Genomic DNA, 18868 nt, shown 5'->3' with positions numbered 1-18868 from the left:
AAATATACCATTCTATGAATTTGAGTTGTGGTTTTAATTAAAATTCTTATTTGTACTCAGTCTAAATTCTCAATCTAAGTCATCTTTAATTTTTTCCAGCACAGAACTCCTGAGTTCCTTTGGATAACTTAACACACGCAAAAATTAACACTAAAAATTGTAGCTAGAGTCAAGTTTGGACAGTCTTCTCAAAGAAGTCTAGCTGATATGAATAAATTGAGTTAAGAGAGAGTAAAAATTGCTAATATGCCGGGCACTCTCCTAAGTGTCTTACATGAATTCTTTTAATCCTCAGAATTATCCTATAAAGTAGACATAATTAATACTCCCATGTTACAGATGAAGAAAATTGAGGCACAGTAAGTTTCCCAACATTATACCACTATTAAATGATAGAGACAGGTTACAAACCCAGCGGCCAAACACTATTTTACAAGGGCTCTGTGTGAGACAAACTTACCTTGAACAGATCCTCAGAGATTCTGATTTAATTATTATGGAACGGGATGAGGGTGGAGGCAGTGGTCTGCTGAAGCCAACTTATACGGGATCATGAGGCTTGATCATAAAATCTTCAGGAATTTTGCACTGATTGACTTTACTATCTCACATTGGTATGTTGAAATTGGCCATGGAAACAGTATTTATGCCATGGAAATCAGCAAATACTACAACTCAGCCTCCCAGCCTGCAGCTCTGGTTGGTAAACATTTAGCAACAGATCACTGAGTGGAGAACAGATATCAGCATTTTGAAAAACTCCTCAGGTGATACTAAGATGCAGCAGGGGCTGAATACCACTGCTGATAGACAGACTGTTACCTGTAGTTTCTCCAAGGAGTGAGATCAGAGGAGAGAGAAGACGAGATGTTCACTTTTCACCATATTTGGTAGGCACATGCATTTCTTTTATAAAATAATATGCCAAATTTAAAGAAACCAATAAAGAAATATATATTTTTCAAAGTTATCTTTGCCTTTTACTTGCAGTTATATAAATAGCTCTGATTTATAGTTAGGGCATGGCAAAGGGATGGATGTAGTCGGCAATCAGGGATGCTTCTTTGCCACAATCTCTGAAGTCACCTCTAGGGAGGAGACTTTGTGTGGCTCTGGCTTCAGGTAGGAGATAAAGATCCAGGAAAGTCAGCTGTCAGATAAAGGGAGATCTAACACCAGGGGACTGTAGCTCAGACATGAGACCAGATGTGAGATGATTGGCAAGAAGCTGGAGGAAACTTGTTCATGAAGGAATTTAATCCTAAGCAGCATGACAGAATGGGGAAAATATGGAGAAGTAAGACTGTGGCCAATTTCTGAGACTTGGAAGACAAAAAGCTCAATTAACTTGGTCAAGGATAGGAGAGGACTAACAATAAAGGTGGCCTGACAATGACCCTAAACCTAAGTTTGGACCACAGTTGCAGGATCAAAAATATCTGACTGCCAGCACAGAAATTATGCAGGAACAGAGTAGCCACAAAGTTTATTGCAAGTATTCTCACTTCAACAATTGTAATATTATAAGAATTCTAATTGTTTCTTACAATGCAACTTCAGTAACATAAGCCAAAAAGAAAATGCTATTACAATTGGTCAACATAATGAGTTCACACCATCCCCATTACATTCTAGCTTTTATGTGACGCAAATTCCTTATTTTGGTCCCACTTTATGATTTTTAGAAAAGACCAACTAGTGTAGTAAAAGTGTATTAAAAATAAGAAAGGTAGGTGCAGACAGAACTGGATGGACTTAAAAGATACGGAATATAAATCATACAAGAGGCCAGAATATAAAGAAGATGGTGTGTCCTCATTATGATGAAGTTGTCTTTAAATTTTCAATCAACACAGTAGAGGAAACTTTTGAGACTACAAAGTGACTCTTAATGCTGGACACTAAATGATATGATAGACAAATAACCTATTAAATCTTGTTGGTAAAACTTTTTCAGTAGCTTACTCAGATGCATCCTTTGAAAGCTGACTTATTCACTTGAAAGTAGTAAGTGTTACTGATATATCAAATAAAGTTACTACACACAAAACAAATTTCTGGAGCTCCTTGGGGACAGATATTCCTGTAGTGGCTACCACATGGTAGATATTCAATGAATATTTATAGAATTGAAAGGGTAGTGTGTGGCAATATGTGCATTGAAAGTCACTGGGGCAGATCTGAGTAGAAGTTTGACCGGGAATTGACATGATGCTTCAGAGAAAGTTCTTGATGAGAGCATTTTAGTCATTGTGATGTGTCAACTTGGCTAGGATATAATACTCAGTTATTTAATCAAACAGCAATCTAGGCATTGCTGTGTAGGTTTTTTTGTAGATGTGGTTAGCAGTTGCAATCAGTTGGCTTTAAGTAAAGGAGATTACTTTCAATAATATGAGTGGGCTTCATCTAACCAGCTGAAAGGCTTCGTGAGCAACAACCGAGGTTTCCCAGATAAAGAAAGATTCTGATGCAAGACTGTATCAGCTCCTGTATGAGCCTGTTGGCCTGCTCTATGAACTTCAAACTTGCCAGCCCCCACAATTGCATAAGCCAATTCTTTCAAATAAATTTAAATTAAAAATACTTTGAAAATATATATTCTTTGAAAATATATACTGGTTCTATTTCTCTGGAGAATCCTGACTGATACAACCACTTACAAGAATAAAATGAGGAGTCTTCACTTACCACTTAGTAATATAATATGTGCTTCAGACTTTTACAGATTTTTTGAAATGTTATTATCTTTCTGGTCTTTTAAAGTATAGTATTGGACTTACTTTACACCATATATGAGACTACAGTGTCATTTCCTTGTTAATTTATCTAATTATATAGTTATCGAAATTTATTTATGTTAGGTAAACTTAACTCCTCATGATATTTTTTTTCTATCCATCTAGTTTGCTTTTACTATTTTCACAATGTAATAGACAAATCTCAGTAGACATATAAAAATAAAATGAACTTAATAAAATTGACTAGAAATATCTACAGGGAGCCAGAGTCAACTCAAAACTTTGTTAAGGACTTACTACTCTTGTTTTTCTGTTTTTCTTAAAACTTGTTTTACTAAATATATATTTGTATGTATTTTTTAAGCTTCCAGATATTTGAACCTCAGTAACAGAGTTTTGTGTTATCCTTACTTTTTGTCTTTTTAATTTATTCTTAATGCTTTCCACTAAGAATTGAGCACACACTTGGTGCCAAATACTGTTCTAGATTCTTGGGAAACGTCACTGAGAATGTACATTCTGGGGTGGGGGTGGGGAGTAGTTGGGAGACAGGTAATACATAGTCAACAAAATAAGTATATTATATTAAATATTTAAGGTTATATATACTAAGTAAAAACAAAAAAAAAAACAAAACAAACAAAACCCCAGAAAATAAAAAGAAATTGGAGGATGGAGCAAGATGGCAGAATAGAAGGCTCCACTGATCATTCCCCTTGCAGGAATGTCAAATTTTACAACTATCTGCACACAAAAAAGCACCTTCACAAAAATCCAAAATCACACAGCATCTCTGGATCCACATGGGGCGTTGGGGAACTCATCACCCTGAAGGGTAGGACACAGGCCTGGCTGGCTTTGCCATCTACTGATGGTAGAACTCTAGAGCCTTGAGCAAACACAGGTGGAGCCAGGTAGTTGGTACAGCTTGCCTTGGGAGAGACCCACTTGCTGTGCTAGCTTCAGGTCTGACTCAGGGCAGTTTCCGTGGTGATGGCCACAGGGGTGCTTGTGTCACCCCGCCCCCAGCTCCAGGTGATGGGTTGGGCAGGGGTAAGGGGGGAGAGAGAGAGAGAGAGAGAGAGAGAGAGAGACTGATTGACTGATTGTTGGGAGAACATAAAGGAAGAGAACAAGAGTCTCTGCCTGGTAATCCAGGGAATTCTTCCAAATCTTAACAAAGACCAACAGGTGTTACTTCCACGAGTCTGCAAGAACCACAGTGTTATAGAGCTTGGGGCCTAAGTCCCTTAAAATACCTGGAAAGCCTTCCCCAGATTGTGAAGAGTACAATAAATACCTAACTTTTCCATGTCCAAAAACCAACCAACATCAACAAGCATCAAGAGCAGCCAGGGGAGCATAACCTCACCAAACAAACTAAATAAGGCACCAGGGACCAATCTTGGAAAAACAGAGATGTGTGACCTTTCAGACAGAGAAGTTGAAATAGTTGTTTTGAGGAAACTTAATGAAATTCAGGATACCACAGAGAAGGAATTCAAAATTCTATCAGATAAATTTAACGAAGACATTGAAGTAATTAAAAAGAATCAGGCAGAAATTTTGGAGCTGCATACCGAAGAACGCTTTAATAGCAGAATTGATCACAAGAATTAGTGAGCCTGAAGACAGTCTATTTCAAAATACATAGTCACAAATGACAGAAGAAAAAAAATACAAAACAATGAAGCATGCCTACAGGATCTAGAAAATAGCATGAAAAGGGCAAATCTAAGAGTTATTGGGCTTAAAGAGTAGTTAGAGAAAGAGATGTTAGCTTTAAAGAGGAGGTAGAGAAAGAGATAGGGATAGAAAGTTTGTTCAAAAGGATAATAATTTTTACCCTAGAATAGTATATCTGGCAAAAATATCCTTCAAACATGAAGGAGAAATAAAGACATTTGCAGATAAAAACTGAGTTTTCATCATAATGATCTTTTACTTCTTTGGTCAATTTCTAGGTATTTAATTTTATGTGTGGTTATTATAAATGGGATTACTTTTTAAACTTCTTTTTCAAATTGCTCGCATGCTACTGATTTTAGTGTGTTGATTTTGTATCCTACAACTTTACTGAATTTGTTGATCAGTTCTAATAGTTTTCTTGTGGAGTCTTTCGGATTTTACAAATATAGATCATATCCTCTATAAATACGGATAATTTGACTTCTTCATTTCCAATTTGGATGCCTTTATATCTTTGTCATGTCTGATTTCTCTAGCTAGGACTCACAGTGCTATGTCGAATAACAGTGTTGACATCGGACATCCTTGTCATGTCTAGATCTTAGGGGAAAGGCTTTCTGTTGGGGTCCGCATGTTTCCTAAACAAAGGAATGAACACACAAGACAACACAGGACAAGACATACATGGCGGCCGCCATTGTTACTGGTTTCAGTATCAGACTAAAGTGCAGCTGAATTGGAGAGAATGGTTACAGGTAGTAAAACTTTGCTTAGAGCTCACCAGTTAGGGGATACTATGCCTCTAAATTTGTGGACCTTGTGTAACTCTATCACTCAGGCATTAGAGTTACTTGAGACTGATTCAGAGTGTGGTGATGTAGCCACAGGAGGAAAGGCATCTGAGGATTTGGGAAAAAATAAATCTGAAATGGAGCCCATTTATGCCAGGGTAACAGAGGATGGGGGGGGTAGCAAAAGGGGGAGAAGAGGAAGAGCTAGCTCTTCCTTCTTCTAAAGGGAATTCTAACATGCAGTGTATTATGGGAATGCTTCAACAGATATTACAGATACATTCTTCTAATTCACCTTTGCGAGCTTTTCCTGTTTCTTTTCCTTCTGCCCTGTTAGAAGAGGATTTTCCAGTGCCTCCAATCCCCCAGTTTCCTTACCTTTGTCTGGCAAAGTTTTCTCAGTGCCTTTCCCGCCATTGGGGGAGGGAGAAAAGAAAAAGATAAGAAAATTTAAGGAGCTGGATCTGTTTCCAATTATTCGTGCTTCTTTTGCTCCTAATGCTCAGTTTCCAAATGGTGGCAATAATGTCCAATTTAATGCCTTACAATTTAAATTTTTGAAAAAAATGAAAGCTGCCATTTCTAACTATGGACCTCAATCTCCTTTCATCCTTGGTCTTCTTGATGCTTTTTCATCAGAAAATTTGATGATTCCTATAGACTGGGAGACTTTGGGGAAGGCTTTTCTTGATCGTTCTCAGTGGTTACAATTGCACAGCTGGTGGATGGACAAGGCGCATGTACAGGCTAGAAAAAATGCTACGTGTGATCCAGGACCCACTGAGGAACAACTCACAGGCACAGGCCAGTATGCTACTCTTAATGCTCAGGCTGGCCTAGATGATGTTGCCCTTACTCAAATCAAGACTTTGTTTTTAAGGGCCTGGAATAAGGTAGAGATAGCAGGAAAATCTTCCCTTTCCTTTGTGAAAATTTTACAGGGCACAAATGAACCATATTCCGATTTCGTAGCCCATCTTCAAGATGCTGTCTTGAAAACTGTGGTTGTTGGCCCTGCTTCAAAAATTTTGTTACAAACATTGTCTTTTGAAAATGCTAATGCTGACTGTCAAAAATTGTTGAGACCGTTAAAGGCCAGTGGGGCCAATTTAGATAAATATATTAAAACTTGTGCTGGTGTTGGCGGGGCTATTTATAATGCTCAATTATTTGCTGGAGCTTTGTCTAAAGCCTTAAAAGAAAATAACAAACAAGGTGTTTGCTTTCAGTGTGGTAAACCTGGACATTTCAAGAAAGAATGTCGTAAAAAATTGAACACTTTTATCCCTCAAGGCAGAAAGCTGCCTTCAGAGGTGTACAAACATTGTGGTAAAGGCTGACATTGGACAAATGAATGTCGTTCCAAAACTGATAAAAGTGGAAATTTACTGTCTCCTCTCCTGGGAAATGGGAGCCGGGGCCCACAAGCTTGGGGCCCCAACAATTACAATACAAGTCTACTACAATACCCAGTGAGCAATGGCCTACAACATCAAGGAATGAATTCAAGTCCCCCTTAAGGATCCCACACCTTACCCCAGTTTCTCAACTTTATGTAGCAACTAAACAGAGCGCCGCTGCTGACTTAGCTATTACTCAGCCTTATACCTTGTCTCCTAATAGAGGAGTATATAAATTAACTATTAGAGTGTGTGGCCCTTTGCCAAAAGGACATGTAGGACTTTCGTTAGGTCAAAACAACAGTGCTATACAGGGGTTAATGGTGATTCCAGGAATCATTGATCCTGATGTTACTAATAAAATTCTTATTATGGTGCAAGTCTCACAATTTATACACCTAGAGGCAGGGGAGCGTATTGCACAATTACTTTTATTGCCTTTTTTTCCGTTCCTATCTAGAGAGGTATCTCGACAGGGAGGGTTTGGTAGCACAGGAAAAACTGTTTTTTGGGAAACTTTAGTTTCTAATCAAGAGCCCTTATGTTCATTGCACATTAATGGAATAGTTTTTGAACGGTTAATTGATACGGGGGTGGATGTGTCTATCATTTGTTTAAATTAGTGGCCTATACAATGGGAAAAAAGACAAGTTTCAGTTTTACTCACTGGCTTGGGTGCTGCTTCTGTGGTTTATCAAAACATAGAACCTTTAACCTGTGTCGGTCCTAAAGGTCAACAAGGTCAAGTGTTTTTTTATATTGTTCCTATCAATATTAATCTTTGGGGACAAGATCTTTTACAACAATTTGGTGCTTTTTTAAACATTCCTCATATTTCCTCAGCTGCCAAAAATATGATGTTCAAAATGGGCTATAATCCTTTAAACTCATAGCCACTGTTCACCAGCCTCAAGTTTTATAATTAAAGTGGAAAACTACCACTCCTATTTAGGTGAAACAGTGGCCATTATCTAAAGAAAAACTTAGGGCTTTAAAAGAGTAAGTCAAAAAACAATTGGCCGAGGGGCATATAAAGCCAAGTACTTCTGCATGGAATTCCCCTGTCTTTGTCATGTTAAAAAAAAAAAAAGAAGTGAAAAATGGCGTTTATTAACTAATCTTAAAACTATAAATGTTTACATTCAACCTAGGGGAAGTTTACAGCCTGGTCTTCCGAATCCTGCCCTTATCCCACAAAGTTAAAAATTAATGGTCATAGATCTCAAAAATTATTTTTTCTCTATTCCATTACAACCTCAAGATTGTAAAAAGTTTGCCTTTACTATTCCTAAATATAATAATGGACAGCCCATTCAAAAATATCAGTAGAAGCTTCTTCCCCAGGGTATACTTAATAGCCCTACTTTATGTCAAAAATTCGTACATAGGACTTTAAATCCTATAAAAAATCAGTTTCCAACTGTGTTAGTTTATCATTATATGGATGATATTTTATTGACTACCCTGATGTAACCCTCCAAAATCAAGTTTTTAAGGTTTTACAACAACAGTTAATTCATTATAATTTACAAATATCTCCTAAAAAGGTACAAACTCAGTTCCCCATTCAATATTTGGGGTATCTATTGGCTAAAAAACAAATCCACCCACAAAAGGTTCAAATTAGGAAAAATCAACTTGTGACCCTTAATAATTTTCAAAAATTGTTGGAAAATATTAATTGACTTCATCCTATCTTAAATATTCCTACTTATAAATTACAACATTTGTTTGCTACCTTAAAAGGAAATTCAGATTTAAACAGTTCTCGACAATTATCCCCTACTACAAAAAAAGAAAAAAAAAAAGGTCTTTTATAAAAAATAAAATTAGTAAAGCTCACCTTGATTATATTATACCAGATCTTCCACTCTCTTTATGTCTTTTTCATACTCCTCATTCACCAACAGCCATCTTACATCAGGATAATAACGTTCTGGAGTGGCTATTTTTGGCTAATAAAGCCATTAAAAAAATTCACCCTTATATCGATAAATTGGCTAAATTAATTATTAAAGGGCGACATAGAGCTCGTCAATTGCTTGGAACTGACCCTGTAAAAATTATTACCCAATTATCTAATCAATACATTAAATCTTTACTAGAAACTCATAAAAGATGGCAAGTGGCTTGCGCTGAATATACTGGTTCCTTTTCTCAGCACTATCCCAGTCATAGATTATTTGCTTTTCTACAGCAATGTTCCTTCCTGCCCTATAATCCTATTTCTAATACTCCGGTTAAAGGTCCCACCTTTTTTACTAACACTTCTAACAATAGAAAAGCTAAATACTGGGCATCGGATAATTCAAAATTTTCTCATTATCCATTTAAATCTGTACAACAACAACAACAACAACAAAAACTTTTTGCCATTCTTATGGTACTACAAAATTGGCCTCAAACCCCTTATAATATAGTTAGTAATTCCCAATATACTGTGTATGTAACTAAGTATGTTTCTCAAACTTCTTTACCATTACTGCCAAAAACCCCTTTACAAAAACTATTTTCCTTATTGTTCTTGACTCTTACTTCCTGTACAACCCCCCTTTTTATCACTCATATTCGTTCACATTCAACTTTACCAGGACCTTTAACTTTTGGTAATAGCCAAATTAATTCTTTACTTATTGACAATGTCCAACAAACTCAAAATAAACATCAATTACATCATACTAACAGTTTAAAATTACAAGGGCGATTTTCTATAACACGCCGTCAAGCCCAAACTATTGTCAAAGCCTGTCCATCTTGTGCTCCTATTATTGCACCCTTTTTAAGTCCAGGTATAAATCCCCAAGGCACTCAACAAAATCATATTTGACAAATAGATGTCACTTATGTTTCTTCTTTTGGTCGTTTAAAATATGTTCATCATACAATTGATACTTGGTCACACTACCAATGGGCTACACCATCACCCTCTAAAAAAGCTAATTCTGTTATTACTCATTTACTTACTTCCTTTACAGTTATAGAAGTTCCTACTAAATTAAAAACTGACAATGCTCCTACTTATTACTCTCATAAATTGGCTGCCTTCCTCTCTTCATACCACATTCGTCATTCCACTAGTATTCCATTTTAACAGTCAAGGTCAAACAATTATTAAAAAAGCTAATACTACCTTAAAATTACAACTTTTAAAACAAACAGGGGGAAATGGATGAGATTCCCCAAAACATCAAATTCTGAAAGCTCTTTTTACTTTAAATTTTCTTAACTATTGGCGCCAATTACAGCAATCTCAGCAATAAAACATTTTCAACAACCATTAGAAAAGCCACAATCTAACAATTTGTGGGTGTACTATCCTTCATTACAAGGTCAATATTTAAAAGGAAAAGTTTTACAATGGGGTCGAGGTTATGCTCTCGTTTGTACAGGTGCTGGAGACGAGTGGTTCCCATCCCGACGGTTAAAGCAGTGCCATGGCGAAGAGGAGCCGGCCAGAAGACTTCCTGGCGGCATTTCAAAAATTAAATCTGAGTACTCAGAAAACCTTCACCTACGAAACCCGTCGAGCGGAATCCCCGACATGGGGTGAGCTGAAAAAACTTACTCAAGAAGCTGAAGGAGTTGTTCAACAAGCTGGACAGCCCAAAACCTCATTGACCTTATTTCTGGCTATACTAGCTGTAGTGAGTTGCCAAATAACAGCTGGAGAATTCACATATTGGACTTATATTCCCTTTCCACCCTTATATCAAGGTGTGGCCTAGGGAGACAAAGAAGTTTTAGTATTTACTAATACTACTACTTGGATGCCATCACCTTTTTAAAATCAGGATCCTGAGTTAGACACGGGTACAGTAAACAGTTCATACCAATTTGGGGTGAAAGGGTTACCTATATGTCTTGGGAACAGTCCACATTGTTTACATCCTTCTCATGAGGCTTGGGCTGTGCGCTAAAAATCATAGTCACACTGCTGCCTTTACTATGATTATTGTTACTCAGAGTTTTAAATATAATCATACTGCTCTACTTAACAAAACCTTGCCTACTACATTATCCTTATGTCCTACTCCTGACGTGTCTGGAGGTGTTTCCCAATTAAAGTGGACTAGATGTAAAAGAAGTAGACCACGATTATTATTAGAGGTAAAAGGTAGAAATTATAGATACCTTGTCACTGACTGGAGTGTGCATGGAGATTTTTAGAGTAAGTTTAGCCACTTTAGCCTACAATGGCATAAAAATAATCACAACATTTATGCTGATGGTAACGAAACTATTTGGCATGATGGTGGCTTGTCACCCTCTATGCCACATTTGGCCAACACTTCACAAATACAAAGTCATATATAAAAGTTACTAGCTGCTGGCAAACCAAGGTCTACTTTTAAGGGAAACATGTCCTTAAATACCACTAATCTTTCTAATCCTTTCCATATATCTTTACATCAAAAGAGATCTAAATATATCATTACTTGTGTTAAAAAACCTTACTTGTTGTTAGTAAAAATCTTTAAATGGGATAATAATACAGGAGTTGTTAACTGTATGGACAATTGTACATTTTTAAGCTGTATAAATACTACTTGATGGCATAATAATTAAAATGAGACTCTCTCCAATATATATATTTTAAGAGCTGAAAAAGAAACCTGGTTACCTGTAAACTTGACACGCACCTGGAGTAAATTTACTGGGGTTACTCAAATTTACAAAGTAATGCAAGATCTTGTCCACCACAGCCAGAGAGCAGTTGGGATCCTCGTAACAACAGTACTGGGACTTGTGGCCATTGCTTCCACCGCTGCTGTTGCTGGACTGGCATTACATCAGAATATCCAAAATGCAGAGTTCGTGCAACAATGGCATGAACAATCTCACTTATTGTGGCAACAACAACGAGACATCGATGCTCATTTGACTGAACAAGTAGATAATTTAGAACAAGTGGTTTCTTGGATAGAGGATCAGCTGATATTGTTAAATACTCGAGCCTTGTTAAAATGTGACTGGAATACTACTCAATTTTGTATTACCCCTGTTCCTTTTAACAGCACTGTACATAATTGGACAGAGATAAAAAGGCTTTTAATTGGCCATAACAATCTTTCCCTGGAAATACAAGAACTAACACACAATATTTCTGAAACATTTCATAATCAGTTACCATTGTTGACTGGCGCAGATTTAATGACTGGTATTGTGCAAAGCTTGAAATCTTTAAACCCTATGAGTCCTGTAAAAACCTTACTGACTTCTGTTTCTAGTAATGTATTGATTGTTGTTTTTGCCTTTGTCATTTTCACAGTCTACTAGAAACGGTGCCAAAGGGCAAACACCAAATCCCAACGAGCCCAACATGTGATGATGGTTTTGAAAGAAATTCAAACCTGTAAATAAGAAGGGGGAGATGTAGAGGACTGTGTGCTCGAAAATGAGAAGTTCCCGATAAGCCCTGCTCTTGCAAACAAAGCAGGACATTCCTTCTCTGCAAACAAGAAGGATAAAGGAGCCAGCTGTAAACAGTGGGCTCTGGGAACTGGTCAGTGTTTTACTGATCTTGTGAGTCAAGGAAAGGTCAGAGAAGCAACACAGGTCCCGTGACTTGGCAACATTCCACAAACGGCTGGATAAAATAAAGCAGTGTGTGCCGTTCGGGGCGGCCGCCATGTATGTCTTGTCCTCTGTTGTCTTGTGTGTTCATTCCTTTGTTTAGGAAACACGCGGACCCCAACACTTTCATTTTTTCCCCATTCAGTATGATACTAGTTGTGAGTCTGTTGTATATGGCTTTTATTATTAAGCTGTGTTCCTTCTATCCCTAGTTTTTTGAGAGTTTTTTTTTTTAATCATGAAGGGGTGTTGAACTTTACTAAATGCTTTTTCAGCACCCATTGTCATGATTACATGTTTTTGTCCTTTTTTCTGTTGATATAAGGTATCACATTGATTGATTTACATTTTTGGAACAATTTTTGCATTCCTGGGATAAATCCCACTGGGTCATGATAAAAGATCTTTTTCAAATATAGTTCAATTCTGTTTGCTAGTATTTTGTTGAAGATTTTTGCATCAATATTCATAGGAGCGATTGGCCTGTAGTTTTCTTTCTGTAATGTGTCTTTGTCTGGGTTTGGTATCAGGGTAACACTGGCCTAATAGAATGAGCTTGAAATTATTCCTTCTGCTGCTATTTTTTGGAACATTTTGAGTAAGATTGGTATTAGTTCTTCTCTAAATGTTTGGTAGAATTCAGCAGTGAAGCCATTGGGTCATGGGCTTTTCTTTGCTAGGAATATTTTCATTATGGGTTCAATCTTGTTACTTGTGATTAATATTTTCAGGTTTTGGATTTGCTCATGGTTCAGTCTTACTTTACTGCATGTCAAGAAAATTATCCATCTCTTTTAGATTTTCAAATTTATTGGCATATTGTTGTTCATAGTAGCCACTAATAATTCTTTGAATTTCTGTGACATTGGTTGTAATGACTCCCTTTTCATCTCCAATTTTATTTATTTGGGTCTTCTCGCTTTGTTTCTTCATGAGTCTGGCTAAAGGTTTGTCAATTTTAAGTTTTCAAAAAACCACCTTTTTGTTTTGTTGATCTTTTGCATTTTCGTCGATCTTTTGTATTTTCGTCATTTCAAATTCATTTATTTCTGCTCTAATTCTTATTATTTGTTTTCATCTCCTAATTTAGCATTTGGTTTGCTCTTGCTTTTCTAGTTCTTTAAGTGCATCATTAGGTATTTATTTGAAGGTTTTCTTCTTTTTTGATGTAGGCATTTATAGCTATCCATTCCCCTCTTAGTACTGCTTTTGCTGTATCACATAGGTTTTAGTATGTTGTGTTTCCATTATCATTTGTTTCAAGAAATTTTTCAATTTCCTTCTTAATTGTTTTCATTGATCCACTGGTCATTTTGGAACATATTGCTTAATTTCCATGTGTTTGTATCATTTCCAAAATTCATCTTGTTATTGATTTCTAGTCTTATTCTATAGTGATTAAAGAAGATGCTTGACATTATTTCCATTTCTTGAATGTGTTAAGACTTATTTTGTGACCTAACATATGGTCTATTCTTGAGAATGATCCATGTGCTAAGTAGAAGAATGTGTATTCTGCAGCTGTTAGATGAAATGTTATGTAAATATCTAGTGGGTTTATTTGTTCTATACTGCAGATTAAGTCAGTTGTTTCTTTGTTAATTTTATGTCTGGAAGATCTGTCCAATGCTGAAAGTGGAGTGTTGAGGTCTCCAGCTATTATTTTACTGGGGCCTATCTCTGTCTTTAGCTTTAATAGCATTTGCTTTATATATCTGAGTGCTCCGTTGTTGGGTGCATGCATATCTGCAATTATATCCTCTTGCTAAATTGATTCCATCATTACATAATGACTTTGTCTCTCCTTACAGTTTTTGTCTAGAAATGCATTTTGTCTGATACAAGTATAGCTACTCCTGCTCTTTTTTTGGTTTCCATTGGCATGGAATATGTTTTTCCATCCCTTTATTTTTAGCCTATGTGTGTCTTTATAGGTGAAGCATGTAATACTTCTGTTTTTTTTCATCCATTCAGCCACTCTATGTCTTTTGATTGGTGAGTTTAGTCCATTTACATTTAATGTTGTTATTGATAAGTAGGTACTTACTCCTGCCATTTTGTTATTTGTTTTTCTGGTTGTTTTACAGTCTTGTCTTCCTTCTTTCCTTTGTTCCCATTTTCCTTTTAGTGAAGGTGTTTTTCTCTGAGGGTAAGCTTTAATTTTTTCCATTTTTGGTGTATGTTTTATGTTTTTCAACTTGAACTTATCATGAGGCTTGCAAATCCAATCACACTACCCACTGTTTTAAACTTCTGATAACACTGATTGCATAAACACACAAACAAACATGTAAAAAGAAAACTAACAAAAACTCTACTATTTATTTATTTATTTATTTTGCAGTTGTTTTTTGTTTTGTTTTGTTTTGTTTTGTTTTTTTGGAGATGGAGTTTCCTTCTTGCCCAAGCTAGAGTGCAATGGTGCAATCTTGGCTCACTGCAACCTCTGCCTCCCGGGTTCAAGTGATTCTCCTGCCTCAGCCTCCCGAGTAGCTGGGATTAGAGGCACCCGCCACCATGCCAGGCTAATTTTGTATTTTTAGTAGAGACAGGGTTTCACCACATTGGCTAGGCTGGTCTCAAACTCCTGACCTCAGGTGATCTGCCCGCCTTGGCCTCCCAAAATGCTGGGATTACAAGCATGAGCCACCGCGCCCGGCCTTTTTTTTTTTTTTTAATTATACTTTAAGTTTTGAGATACATGTGCAGAACGTTCAGGTTTGTTACATAGGTATACATGTGCCATGGTGGTTTGCTGCACCCATCAACTCGTCATCCAGGTTTTAAGCCCCGCATGCATTAGATATTTGTCCTTATGCTATCCCTCCCCTCCCCCTCACCCCCTGACAGGCACCAGTGTGTGATGTTCCCCTCCCTGTGTTCATGCATTCTCACTGTTCAACTCCCTCTTATGAGTAAAAACATGCAGTAAAACTCTACACTTTAACTTCATCCCCTGGCTTTTTAACTTTTTTTTTTTCCTTTATGTCTTATTGTACTGTCTACATCTTGAAAAGTTGTTGTATTTATTATTATTGTTATTATTATTATTATTATTGAGACAGTCTCACTCTGTCCTCCAGGCTGGAGTGCAGTGGCATGATCTCGGATCACTGCAAGCTCCACCTCCTGGGTTCACACCATTCTCCTGCCTCAGCCTCCCGAGTAGCTGGGACTACAGGCACCCACCAGCACGCCCGGCTAATTTTTTTAAATTTTTTTTTTATTTTTAGTAGAGATGGGGTTTCACCGTGTTAGCCAGGATGGTCTTGGTCTCCTGACCTCGTGATCCGCCCGTCTTGGCCTCCCAAAGTGCTGGGATTACAGGCGTGAGCCACTGCACCCAGCCTGTATTTATTATTTTTGATTGGTTCATCATTTAATCTTTCTACTTGAATAGTTTACACACTGCAGTTACAGTGTTATAATATTCTGTGCGCTTACCATTACCAGTGAGTTTTGTACCTTCAGATGATTTCCTCTTGCTCATTAACATCCTTTTCTCTCACATTGAAGAATGCCCTCAGAATTTCTTGTAGGACAAGTTTGGTGTTGATGAATTCCCTCAGCTTTTGTTTGTCTTGGAAGGTCATTATTTCTCCTTCATGTTTGTAGGCTATTTTTGCCAGACATACTATTCTAGGGTAAAAGTTATTTTCCTTCAGCACTTTAAATATGTCATGCCACTCTCTCATGGCATTTAAGGTTTCCATTGAAAAGTCTGCTGCCAGACATATTGGAGCTCCATTGTATGTTATTTATTTTTATTACTATTTTTTTCTCTTGCTGCCTTTATGATCCTTTCTGTATCCTTGATTTTGGGGAGTTTGATTGTTAAGTACCTTGAGATAGTCTTCTTATGGTTAAATCTGCTTGGTGTTCTTGAATGTTGATATTCTTTCTGAATGTTGATTTGGGAAGTTCTCCGTTGTTATCCCTTTGAATAAACATTCTACCCCATCTATTTCTCTGCCTCCTCTTTAAGGCCTGTAACTCAGAATTGCCCTTTTGGAGCTATTTTCTAGATCTTTTAGACACAGTTCATTGTATTTCATTCTCGTTCCTTTTGTCTCCTCTGACTGTGTATTTTCAAATAGCCTGTCTTCAAGCTGACTAATTCTTTCTTCTGCTTGTTCCATTCTACTATTAAAGGCATTCTTCAATATGCCAGTTGAATTTTTCAATTCTAGGATTTCTGCTTGATTCTTTTTAACTATTTCAGTCTCTTTGTTGAATTTACCTTATAGAATTTTGAATTCTTTCTCTGTGTTATCTTGAGTTTTTTTTAGTTTCCTCAAAACAGCTATTTTACATTCTCGGAAAGGTCATATATCTCTCATTCTTCAGGATTAGTTCCTGGTACCTTATTTAGTTCACTTAGTGAGGCTATATTTCCCTAGATGATGTTGATGCTTGTAGATGTTCATCTGTGTCCGGGTATTGGAGAGTTAGGTATTTATTGTATTCTTCACAATCTGGGCTTATTCATGCCCATCCTTCTTGGGAAGGCTTTCCGGGTATTCAAAGAGACTTGGGCCTAGAGTCAAATAATACTGTGTTTATTTCAGACTCATAGAGGTACTGTGTTGGTAGACTTGGATATGATTTGGAAAAGTTCTCTGTATTACACCAGGCAGAAACTCTTGTTCTTTTTCCTTACTTTATTCCAAACCGAGTCTCCCTCTCTGTGCTGAGCTACCTAGACCTGGGACTGTGGTGATGCAAGCACCACTGTGGCCACCACCACTGGGATTGTGCTGGGTCAGATCTGAATCCAGCACAGCACTGAGGTCTTTCCCAGGGCCCTTCCTTTTAGGGTGGCAACTTCCTCCATGTCCCGGGCATTTCCAGAGATGCTGTCTGGGATCCAGGGATAGGAGTCAAAAACCTTAGCAGTTGACATGATGTTCTATTTTACTGTGGCTAAGCTGGCACTCACACTTCAATACCAAATCCTCCTTGCTCTTCCCTCCCCTTTCCACAGTCAGTAGAGCCTCTTCCTGTGGCCACCACCACTGGTCCACAGGGGTTCTGCCAGGCTACTGGTGATGTTCACGTAAAGCCCAATGTCTCTTCTGTCAGCATATAGAAAATGCTGCCAGGACTGGGCTCACCCTTCAGAACAGTGGGCTCCCTTCTGGCCCAGGGCAAGTTCAGAAATGCTGTTTAAAAGCCTAGGCCTGGACTTGGTGACCCCAAGAACTTCCTCGTTGTTCTACCCTAATGTGGCCAAGCTGGTACCTACGGTGCAAGACAAAGTCCCCTTTACTCCCCCCCCCCCCTTTTTTTTTTTTTTACCTTTTTACTTTTCTCAAACAGAAGGGGTCTTTCACCATAGCCACCACAGCTGGGAATGTTCTGGGTCATCCCTGAAGCCAGCACATCTCAGAGCCCAAGGCCCACAGTGTACTCCGTGGGTATCACTGCTGGTTATTAAGGGCCCAAGGGCTCCTTAGTTAGCAAGTGATGCATCCTGCCAGGATTGGGTCCTTCCCTTCAAAGTGGTGGGTTCCCATTTTGCCAGTGTGTGCTAGAATTGTCATCCAGGAGCCAGGGCCTGGAATGGAGGTCTCAACTCTGCATGGTGCCCTATACTACTGTGGCTGAAGTGATATTCAAGATGCAAGCCAAAGTCACAAAGTCCTCTTTTCTCTTCCCTCTCCTCTCCTTAAGCAGAAGAAAGGACTCAATTTCATTGCTGCAAGCTGTACTACCTGGGGTTGGGGGAGGGATGGTGCAAGTACTCCCTTAAGCCATACCAGCTGGTGTCTCCCTAGGTCACATGCCACCCTAGTTCACTAGCTTTAAGACCAACCTAGCACTAGGAATTTCCTAAGAATTGCAGTCCTTGTGTCCTAGACTGCATTTCAAGTTTGCCTAGGAACCCAGAGCTCTTCAACTTGCAGTGATGAGGCTTGCCAAGAAACTCAAGTTCTAGCTGCTGGGACAGGCAATTCTCTGGCTAAGTCTGGTCCAAATGCTTACTTTGTGTGCTGGCTTAGACCAGTATGGCTTTATTCTGCTCTATGACAGGGCAGCACTGAGCTCAATTTACAGTCCCCCTGTTGCTGCACTCTTCCTACCCAAAGTGTACAGGTTCCCTCTTGGCACTGCACACCTGGTGCTGGGTATGAGGGAGGCAGCAAACTGTCTCTGCTTCCTCTTCAGTGCCTCTTTTATTGATATGAAGTTAAAACCAGGTGCTGTAATTGCTTACCTGATTTTTGGTTCTTGTGACTATGCTTTTCTGTGTGTAGATAGTTGTTAAAGTTGGTGTTCTAGTGTGGGGATAAATGGTGTAGGCTTCTATTCTGCCATGTTGCTCTGCCCACCTCATTTTCAATCTATGCTTGTCCTAGACAAAGTGTGTCTCTTGATGATCACATATGAATAGTTGAATTAATATCTACCCTATTTTTACTCTTTTTATACTTGCCCTTCTTGTTTCTTTTTTTGTCTTACACTCTTTTCCTGCATTATTTGCTTTTATGTAAGCATTTTATATAAATTCTTTTTCTCTCCTCTCTTTACATATCAATAATGCTTCTTTTTAAAAACTTTTTAAGTGGTAATCCTAGAGTTTGTAATATACATTCACAACTAATTCAAGTCCACTTTCAAAAAACAGTATACTGCTTCATGGATAGTGCAAGTAGCTTATAACAGAGTATTC

This window comes from Theropithecus gelada, chromosome X (genome assembly GCF_003255815.1).
Source record: "Theropithecus gelada isolate Dixy chromosome X, Tgel_1.0, whole genome shotgun sequence".
NCBI classification, from domain to species: Eukaryota; Metazoa; Chordata; class Mammalia; order Primates; family Cercopithecidae; genus Theropithecus; species Theropithecus gelada.
This window is presented reverse-complemented; position numbering follows the sequence as displayed.